At 44.3% G+C, this 10,831-nt stretch overlaps 1 long non-coding RNA gene across 1 annotated transcript; it reads right to left on the minus strand.

The window, feature by feature from the left end:
- Nucleotides 1–575: 575 nt before the first annotated feature.
- Nucleotides 576–1,813, minus strand: LOC145391347 (uncharacterized). The gene is made up of 2 exons (XR_013895838.1): nt 1,763–1,813; nt 576–1,196 (listed from the first exon to the last, which is right to left on the minus strand). It is a non-coding gene; the product is annotated as an uncharacterized LOC145391347 (long non-coding RNA).
- Between the last annotated feature and the right edge of the window lie 9,018 nt (nt 1,814–10,831).

The following is a 10,831-nucleotide window of genomic DNA, read 5'->3' on the forward strand; positions in this document are numbered from 1 at the left end:
TGTCCATTCATCTATCTATCTATCTATCTACTTATCTATTTGTCTATCTGTATGTCAATCCATCTATCTACCGTATATATCAATCTATTTGCCAGTCTGTCTGTCTGTCTGTCTATCAGTTTATCTATCTCTCCATCGATATCATTCTGTTTGTGTCTGTCTGTCTCTCTGTCTATCTATTTCTATATCTATCTCTATATCTGTCTGTATATCTATCTGTCTGTCTGTCTATCTATCTATCTGTTCGTCTGTCTATCTGTCTATCTATCAGTAGTGGGAATGGTGGTATGTGTAGGGATTCTGTGGGTAGGGAATTTTCATGCAGTTCCCTTTCACAGTCATCCATCCATCATCCAATCCCTTCTCGACTCATCAGAGCGTAGGGGACCCGGGCTAGGCTACTCAGTCCGGATATTTAAGGCAAGAGTGACCAGCTTCCCCCGCCCCTGAGTGGCATTATGTAAACAATAAACTCCAACCCACTCTCTGTTACAAACCCTTGCAATCTCAATCCGACAGGAGCGCCCCAATCCATTAAACCGTCAGGGAAAAAAATAGAAAACAAGGGCATAGTATTTCATTTTATTTTTATTGATTTTTTAAAACAAATGCAGGATTACCAAACTATACCTCAGTCACTTAAACTTGGCCCAGATTTTCGTTCTTTTGCAGCTTATTTCACGTACCCCATCGGCAGAGTAACGCAATCCTTCGGTCTTGCATCTTCTCCACTGCACTTCTTCGTGACTAGCGCCGTATTCTGGTGTTAGTCTTTTCTTACAGCTCAGCATTCAAGGGATGGCAGTTTCACGCCAAGTTAAAGTGAGCAGAGTATAGGTTGAGAAGTTAATGGGCCAGTGTTTTCTGTGTCAGAGTTAGGGTAGTTCAGTAATTATGACCGCGGTTCCATAGTCAAGCCAGGTCGGTGATTCTCTCTCTCTCTCTCTCTCTCTCTCTCTCTCTCTCTCTTAGCTGTAGTGCTCAGGACTGTCATCGTAGTAGCCACCAAAACGCCCACCAAAACTACCATAACCACCACGTCCGTAGGAGCCACCATGGCCTCCACCGCCGTAATATCCGCCGCGTGATCCTCCGTAGCCCCCATAGCCGTAGCGATCAGGGGTGCCTTCGCTCGATGGCAAAAGGAAGGCTACAACCAACACCATCGCCGCTAGGAGGATGAAGCGCTTGCCGAGCTGTGGGAAAGATGAAATGAGTTGTAGTTGTCGTAGTGGTGGGGGTGGTAGTAGTAGTAGAAGTAGTAGTAGTTGCAGTATTAGTAGTAGTAGTAGTAGTAGTAGCAGTGGTGGTGGTGGTGGTGGTGGTGGTGGTGGTGATGGTAGTAGTAGTAATAGTAGTGGATGTGGTGCTGTTGGTGGTGGTGTTGATGGTGGTGGCAATGGTAGTAGTAGTTGTAGTAGTACACACACACACACACACACACACACACACACACACACACACACACACACACACACACACACACACACACACACACACACACACACACACACACACACACACACACACTCACACTCTCTCACACACACACACACACACACACACACACACACACACACACACAGATAGAGCTAGATAGAGAGAGAGAGAGAGAAGAATATAGAAATCCGCAAACCCAGTGACAGACATAAACAGATATCTATTCAGCTAAGATTATCTGCTAAGAGAGAGAGAGAGAGAGAGAGAGAGATAGAGAGAGGGAGAGAAAGAGAGGGGGAGAGAGAGAGAGAGAGAGGCTTACCATCTCTGCTTCAGTCAGTTTATTAGCTGTGTAGAGTGACTGCTTCAAGTCGAGTGCTCAGGAGAGTGTCCAGTTTGCTTTATATACCCCAGCCTCTCTCTCTCTCTCTCTCTCTCTCTCTCTCTCTCTCTCTCTCGGGGAAGTCCACCCACTTGCCTAAAGCAAAGTTTAACCCCTCAAAGACAACACTGCTTTCCGCCTCTTCAGTCCGAGGATGTGGCATCAAGAACTAAATGAAAAGAAAATGTCATCACCTTGAGTCACTATCATCATCATCACCAGCATCATCGTCATCATCATCATCACCATCATCATCATCATCATCATCATTATTATTATCACCAACATCATCATCATCATTATCATCACCATCACCACCCCCACCACAATCATCACAATCGACATCATCGTCATCATCATCAATAAATATAATATGCACACACACACACACACACACACACACACACACACACACACACACACACACACACACACACACACACACACACACACACACACACACACACACATATCCTGTAGTTTAGTATAATAGCACTAGATATACAGATATATTTATTCTTACGGGAATGAATTAGGCCACTAAAAATCTCCCGTCTTTGTTACTACATAATTAGGATTTTTACTTCTGAACATTTTTTTGGCACACGCAACCTCACCTAGCAACTGTCTCCAGGTGCGTGCGTGTGTGTGTGTGTGTGTGTGTGTGTGTGTGTGTGTGTGCGTGCGTGCACTCTAAAATCTAGTCTCCACCCACTCAATGTAGCAGAAACTGTAAAAAAAAATTGATGAATAAATAAAAATAAAATCTAGCACTGTCAAGGCCAAGGAAATGGGGTATTGAGTATAGAGGAATTCAGGGCAGATTCTAACCAGTCCTTGTTCTAGTTCTTGTTCTTACTGTTCTTGTTGTGGCCTTAAGAACATATCAACGTGAACCCGGTGGACTGCAGACTGGAATTCCCCTTCTCCTGCAGTCCACGATCTTCCTTTCGGGGGATAGGGAGGGAGTTGAGGGACGTTTGTATAACCAGGCATCACTGCAGCTTGGTTATATCAATGCCAACACACACACAGTTAAATATTACTAGAGATATTTATTATTATTATTGTTATTATTATTATTATTATTATTATTATTATTATTATTATTATTATTATTACTGTTGTTGTTATTATTATGATTATTAGTTTTAGTTGCAGTAGTAGTAGTAGTAGTTGTTGTTGTTGTAGCAGTAGTAGTAGTTGTATTAGTATAGTAGTAGTAGTATTATTATTACTATTATTATTATTATTTTTATTATCATTAATTGTAGTGGAAGAAGTAGTATTTGTAGCAGTAGTAATAGTAGTGGTTGTAGTAGCAGTAGCAGTAGTTGTAGTAGTAGTATTGTAGGAGTGGTGGTAATAGTAGTTGTATCAGTATCATTATAACTACGATTATTATTATCATTATTATTATTATTATTATTATTATTATTATTATTATTATTATTATTATTGTTATTAAGATATTCGATTATGATACTAAAAGTAGTAAAAAAATGAACATAGATCTTTTTATTAGACATGATGGGAGAACAGGAGAACATGAACTTAGCGAGGTTAAGAAAGCCCCCTAACACCTTTTCCTGTGCGATTTGATTTCCTTATTACACCTTCCTCTCCTCTTCTGTGTGACATTAATCCCTTCCAACATCACCATACTCCGCATACATAACATACAAGAGCATATTAAACAACCATATCCAAAAATAAATCGCTACGGAGAAGGTGTTAGTGAGCTTCCATAACCGACGAGAATGGGGATCATAGTGTTAGAGACTGAGTGAACCAGTTCCGTCAGATGACATATAATCCCACTTTTTCTACTCCAACCTTATAACATCGCCTGGAAGCCAAAGTTACCTGAGCCCTCACGTGATTATAGGATGATTCTCTCTCTCTCTCTCTCTCTCTCTCTCTCTCTCTCTCTCTCTCTCTCTCTCTCTCTCTCTCTCTCTCTCTCGCGGCAAAAAATACTAAGTTCACAATTAAAGAGGTCTCAATAACTCTCGTAGATGAACAAAATAGTGTGTGTGTGTGTGTGTGTGTGTGTGTGTGTGTGTGTGTGTGTGTGTGTGTGTGTGTGTGTGTGTGTGTGTGTGTGTGTGTGTGTGTGTGTGTGTGTGTGTGTGTGTGTGTGTGTGTGTGTGTGTGTGTGTGTGTGTGTGTGTGTGTGTGTGTGTGTGTGTGTGTGTGTGTGTGTGTGTGTGTGTGTGTGTGTGTGTGTGTGTGTGTGTGTGTGTGTGTGTGTGTGTGTGTGTGTGTGTGTGTGTGTGTGTGTGTGTGTGTGTGTGTGTGTGTGTGTGTGTGTGTGTGTGTGTGTGTGTGTGTGTGTGTGTGTGTGTGTGTGTGTGTGTGTGTGTGTGTGTGTGTGTGTGTGTGTGTGTGTGTGTGTGTGTGTGTGTGTGTGTGTGTGTGTGTGTGTGTGTGTGTGTGTGTGTGTGTGTGTGTGTGTGTGTGTGTGTGTGTGTGTGTGTGTGTGTGTGTGTGTGTGTGTGTGTGTGTGTGTGTGTGTGTGTGTGTGTGTGTGTGTGTGTGTGTGTGTGTGTGTGTGTGTGTGTGTGTGTGTGTGTGTGTGTGTGTGTGTGTGTGTGTGTGTGTGTGTGTGTGTGTGTGTGTGTGTGTGTGTGTGTGTGTGTGTGTGTGTGTGTGTGTGTGTGTGTGTGTGTGTGTGTGTGTGTGTGTGTGTGTGTGTGTGTGTGTGTGTGTGTGTGTGTGTGTGTGTGTGTGTGTGTGTGTGTGTGTGTGTGTGTGTGTGTGTGTGTGTGTGTGTGTGTGTGTGTGTGTGTGTGTGTGTGTGTGTGTGTGTGTGTGTGTGTGTGTGTGTGTGTGTGTGTGTGTGTGTGTGTGTGTGTGTGTGTGTGTGTGTGTGTGTGTGTACGGGCATTAGTAACAGCATCTGGGAATATCTTAGTTAAAAAAAAAAAACTCACCTCACACGTGTTGAATATAATAGCACTGAGTCTCTTAACTGGCTGTCGTAACACCCTTCTCCTTATCGATTTATTTTGCATACTTACACCATCCTTCGTTGCTGGGATTGGGTGAGGGGCGTTTGCGTGGCGAGGCAGAGGATCCGCCTGGTTTTCTCAGTGCCACCACACGAAGGGGCCCCTCTCCAGCACTACACACCATCATAAGGAAGGGAGTTTGGAATAGGCTCTTGATTTTCACAGGTAACCAGTACCTTTGAGTAGTTAATTAGTCCTGTGACCTTGGCTGAGTCGAGCTCGAAAAAGTTGTTTTGTAAAGGCAATTGAGACGCCTTCTTCATCATCATCTCTCTCCTCTTCTTCTTTCTCTTCTTCTTCTCCCTCTTCTTCTTCTTCCTCTTCTTCTTCTTCTTCCTCTTCTTCTTCTTCTTCTTCTTCTTCTTCTTCTTCTCTTTCGTCTTCTTCCTTCTCCTCCCTCCCCTCCTTGCTTTTTCCATCCACTTCTGTCATTTTGCACTCCTCCTCTTCCTCTTATCCCTCCTCTCCTTCCTCCTTCTCTTCTCCTCCCTTTTCTTCCTCCTCCTCTTCTTCCTCTTCTCCTTCCTCTTCTTCCTCCTCCTCTTATTCCTCTTCTCCTTCCTCTCCTTCCTCCTCCTCTTCTTCTTCTCCTGTTCTTCACCTCTGTTACTAAGCGAAGCTAGAAGAGGAGAGGGAGGCTGCCAGACGTAGTGACCTTGATATCTAAGAATTTAAAATCTCTCACGGAGCAAGGAAGAGGAAGAGGAGAAGGAGGAGGAGGACGAGGAAGAAGAGGAGGAGGAGGAGGAAGATGAGGAGAGTATGAGAAGTAGTAAGAAGTGAAGAGGAGAAATAAAACATGGAACGAGATAACAGAATGAAAGAGGCGAAGGAAAAAAAGAAGCGAGAAGAGGAAGAGGAGAAGGATGTAGAGAAGAAGAAAAATAAGGAGGATGGAGAGAAAACAAGAGAGGGAGGAGGGAGAGAGAAGAAGGAGGTCGAGGATGAGGAGGAGACAAGTGGAAGGTGATAAAAAAAACAAAAAAAACTAAAGATGAAGCAACAAGTTTACTCCAGTTTTTGTCCTTCCCTAGCTTAAGGAGATGGTACTCTCTCTCTCTCTCTCTTTCCCTCTCTCTCTCTCTCTCTCTCTCTCTTTCCCTCTCTCTCTCTCTCTCTCTCTCTCTCTCTCTCTCTCTCTCTCTCTCTCTCTCTCTCGATGCATATGCCACTGAAACTGAATATTCAAAGTCCCCTTTTTCTCCTTTCTTTTTCTTTTCCTGCGCGGTGTAGATGTGTATGTGTGTGTGTGTGTGTGTGTGTGTGTGTGTGTGTGTGTGTGTGTGTGTGTGTGTGTGTGTGTGTGTGTGTGTGTGTGTGTGTAAACTGATAGGCTTGGCTGCTTTTGGCATCGCTGTTTTTCTTCACTGCTAAATGCCCAAGAAAAATTACTCATTATAATTATATACTATTATCAAGGCCTGAGAGAGAGAGAGAGAGAGAGAGAGAGAGAGAGAGAGAGAAAGGAGGATGGGAGTGGTCACCTCAGAATGACTTTTTACTTATGATTTTGCGAGAGAGAGAGAGAGAGAGAGAGAGAGAGAGAGAGAGAAGCAAAAAAAGCTTCCCCAATATGTGTTTCTGCCTTTTTTCTCTCTCTTTTTTCAGGGGAAACTTTCAATACCCGCCATCCATTTTTTTTTTTGCTGTTGTGTTTTTTTGGGCGTGGCGAAAAAACGAAAAAAAAAAACAAAAACAAAAAACAGGGAAGGCGAGTGGACGGAGGTGAGTCGGAGATAATAATATGGTGGACTTCAAAAATGGCGCGATGCATGGAAGGTGTGTGTGTGTGTGTGTGTGTGTGTGTGTGTGTGTGTGTGTGTGTGTGTGTGTGTGTGTGTGTGTGTGTGTGTGTGTGTGTGTGTGTGTGTGTGTGTGTGTGTGTGTGTGTGTGTGTGTGTCTGTCTGTCTGTCTGTCTATCTGTGTGTGTGTGTGTGTGTGTGTGTGTGTGTGTGTGTGTGTGTGTGTGTGTGTGTGTGTGTGTGTGTGTGTGTGTGTGTGTGTGTGTGTGTGTGAGAGAGAGAGAGAGAGAGAGAGAGAGAGAGAGATAATGCTGTCAGAGAGGAAAGTGCCATCCCCACCCCCACACACTCTCTCTCTCTCTCTCTCTCTCTCTCTCTCTCTCTCTCTCTCTCTCTCACACACACACACACACACACACACACACACACACACACACATCATCCGTGACCACCACTTTTTTCTCCATGTACTGTTCTACTTTCGTTTTTTGTCTCTTTACATTTTTTTTCACTTCTTGTCGATGCTATGGTGACGTGCGGGGAATTTTAGATATATAGAGTAGTATGTGATTTTCAGGTTTCTGTTTTTGATCTATTGAATCCTGGTACTATTTCCTGATTTATATTTTTTAATACCAGACCGTCTCTGAAATTTACTTAAACCTCCAGACCAAATGGAAGCTGGAAAAAATGCGTTTCTGATTAATTTTTTCATTAATTTATTTTAGGGCTTAATTCGTCACACAAGCGCAAGTAAAAACATTTAAAGATAACACAGCAAAGATGAAAGCAGGTAAAAACTCAGGAGGAAAGTATAACGAGGCCAAAGAAAGTTCGAAATCAGCTTGGCTTGGTCTTTTTTCTTTTTTTTACGACCATAAAGCAAGAAAGTATCGAACAGCAAGACATGGCCGAACCCGACTTTCCCCGCTTCCCCCCACGGCTCGTCACTCTTGTAGAAGTCGCGACCGGAGGAGCACTGTAGCCGAAACCTCCCTGTTCACTCGTCCGCCATTAAGGTACACACTCATCCATCTCCGGAGTTCAGTCCTTGGATTTTTAGCACAGTAAGCGACGTAAACATCATTCTTTCAGGATTTACTTGCAATATTGATAGGCCAAACCATGAAATTCTTTCTTCCCAGTATTAAACGAATATATCTCCTCTTAGAACTTAGAATTTGGTGCATTAGGCGAAGTTACTAGCTTTTCACAGCGTTCAGTATTTAAATATATTAGTAGTGGAAGCGACCTCCGAATCGTTGTTGCTTGCGTTTGGTGAATTAGACGCTATTTAATTATTGCATTATTGGTAGAGTAAGCGACGTATTTTTATTATTATTTCTTATTGGTATGGGGAAAGTTTGATGCCCCTCTTCACCCAGCAGCACGATAGGAGACGTGGATGTATATCTGATTGTTGAGCGTCTTTTCAAAGGGAAGAGTGTGACTTAGTAAATATTGTCTACCTTAATGACTTGGGTAGTTTGTCTATCTATTTGTCTATCTGCCTATCTATCTACCTGTCTATCTACCTATCTATCTGTCTGTCTATCCATCTATCTATCTATCACCAGACGCCTTAATCCAAGAGAGGGAGGCCACAAACAAAATGCTTCCGTGTCACCCTGTCCACCGTCACGCAGCCCTTCCCCCAGTCCACGCCACCCTCATTCACATGCCTCACCGCTCCACTTCATGCTTGGTTTTCTCGTCCCCGTGGTGTCGATAGGCACTGATTTATAGCCTTGTGCTTCTTTCAGGTGTGTTATGAAGGCTTACTTATTGCTGTGTTTTGCGATGGTGTGCCAAAGCTTCGCCCACTCGCCGCCAGAGGACTCCACTGCGCTGTTCCTGGTGAAGTCTAGTCTACAAGATCCACAAATGCCTCCACACGGTAAGAAATTATTGTCTTCCATAATAATCCTCGATAAATATAGACTTTTTCTTCATCTTCTTCGTCGTCTGTATCTTCGTCTTCATATTCTTCTTGGTCTTCCTCTTCGCCTTCGTCGTGGTGGTCATTCTTTCATAGCCTTCGTATTTGTCTGATTCTTCTTTGCATTATCCGTCCTTCGATGTCTTCATTGTTTTCTTCTTTGTTTTGGCTTTCTTTCCCCTTTTCCTTCTTCGTATTCTTCTCCTTCGTCGTTCTAGTCTTCGTCCTCGTCTTTTTCTTGTTCTTCGTCCTCGTCATCTTCGTTTTGGCCGCCGTCTTCACTGCTTTCATTTTTCCCTTCGTCTTCATCATATTTCCTCCTGACTTTCTTCATCATCTTCTACTTCTACACTAGGCCAGGCAATGTGAAAGAACTACAGCCAATCTCTTATTCCCCATTCTCTCCGCACAGCCAAACCCTCTCATCACACTTCTAAAACGTTCTGAATCACACCGACAGCAACACCACAACGCTAGATTCACCTACAAATAGTCACCTCCCTCTCGTTAACTGGAGATGGTGAGAAAAAAGTTAGTCTTGAGCGTGTGTGATGTGTGTTCCCGGGGATCTGATGCAGGGAGTTCCGTGGAAATCTGCCTGAGGGTGTAGTAGCGTGAGGGTGTAGGAGCGTCAGGGTGTAGGAACGTGAGAGTGTAGGAGCGTGAGAGTGTAGGAGCGTGAGAATGCAGGAGCGTGAGGGTGTAAGAGTGTTAGGGTGTAAGAGCTTGAGTGTACGAGCGTGAGAGTGTAGGAGCATGAGGGTGTAGGATTCTGAGGGTGTAGATGCCTGAGGGTGTAGGAGCGTGAGAGTGTAGGAGCGTGAGAGTGTAGGAAGTTGAGTCTGTGGAAGCGTGAAGTTTCAGTCCACCCCAGAGCATCTCTCTCTCTCTCTCTCTCTCTCTCTCTCTCTCTCTCTCTCTCCCTCTCTCCTTTATAGTGAACGTAGTAGCCTGAAGGTGTTAATGCAGTATTTACAGATGAAACAGAGGCACCAGCGTCTCGTCAAGGGAGGTTCCTGGGAAATCTACGGTCTTGGTTTTCCGGTTTGGCTGGCGAGGACACCACCAAAGTTTCGGTCAACCCTGGCACCCCTGTCGGCTACCCAGTGGTCATCCAGGAGCCCTCCCAGCCCATTGTTCAGCCCTTTGTCCAGCCCATCGTGCTCTCAGCCCAAAGCCCTCCCACCTCAGCGCAGTCCGTTCTCATCGTGCCTCAGTCCTCGGTTAGCCTCTGGCCTTTGGTTCCTTCTTCCTTGCATAAACAAAACCTGTTATTTTACTGAGTGTGATTTTACTTACCCGTATCTTGAGTGGTATAGGAAGCTTGGTAACGCCTTTTTCTGATCGATTTATTAAGCTCACACTTCGATATTCTTATGGCATTGATACATATCTTCATTACCGACATGATTTGAATCAGTAACATACAAGACGATATTCAGATGCTGTATGCAGAATAAATAGCTAAGGAAAACCTGTTATGAAATCTCCAAAGCCAGTTTTAGTACGATCCACGGTTTTATTGAGTGTGGGTTCAAAGTGCGTATTTGTCGCGCTGTGTGGGGAGGGTAATGTGTATGATCTTTTATCTCTATTTCATTTTTATCTTTATTTTCATTCATGCAATACGACAGCAGTGATATTTGACGTAGCCAGGATAAGGTAATCAGTCAATCAATAAGCAATCAAACTTAAACCGTAAATCAAAGAACTAAACAGCTATATACAGTGAAAATTTCAAATCAAATCAATCAATCATTCATTCACTCATTCACTCACCCTCTCACTCACTCATTCAGTCAGTCATTCTACCACATCCCTCTCAGGCCGCGACGCAGACAGAGAAAGTGGGCTCCGGACTGGGCTGGAACCTCTTTGGCTGGAACCTCTTTTCCAGCCCCACCGAGAAGGACAACCCCAGCTGGAGCCCATTTTCCAGTACTGACAAGAACAATGGCATCGGGTCGGGCGTCGGCTGGAACCTCTTTACTAGTACAGACAAGAGCGATTACCCTACTCTGGACTCCGGCTGGACCTTATTTTCCAGTCCCAAAGACGACACTCTCAAGCCTACAATGGTGGTGGTTGAATCCCGTCCTGCGCCAGCCCCAGCAGTCACCACCCGGGTCGTCTTCAGGAGGGACTCGGCAGGCACCAAAGACCCCAGGGACCCCATCTCACAGGGCCTCTACAGCCTGAAGAGCAACCTGGTGTCTGTGTTGAGGAATAACTTTGACTCATACCCCCGCCAGCCCTGGAGGAATGTGCTCTACGGGGACACCTCCTCGGGCAAGGTGTCAATCGCTTACGACG

Source organism: Coenobita brevimanus, chromosome 2 (assembly GCF_032717465.1).
Source record: "Coenobita brevimanus isolate Jiangsu-jjx chromosome 2, ASM3271746v2, whole genome shotgun sequence".
NCBI classification, from domain to species: Eukaryota; Metazoa; Arthropoda; class Malacostraca; order Decapoda; family Coenobitidae; genus Coenobita; species Coenobita brevimanus.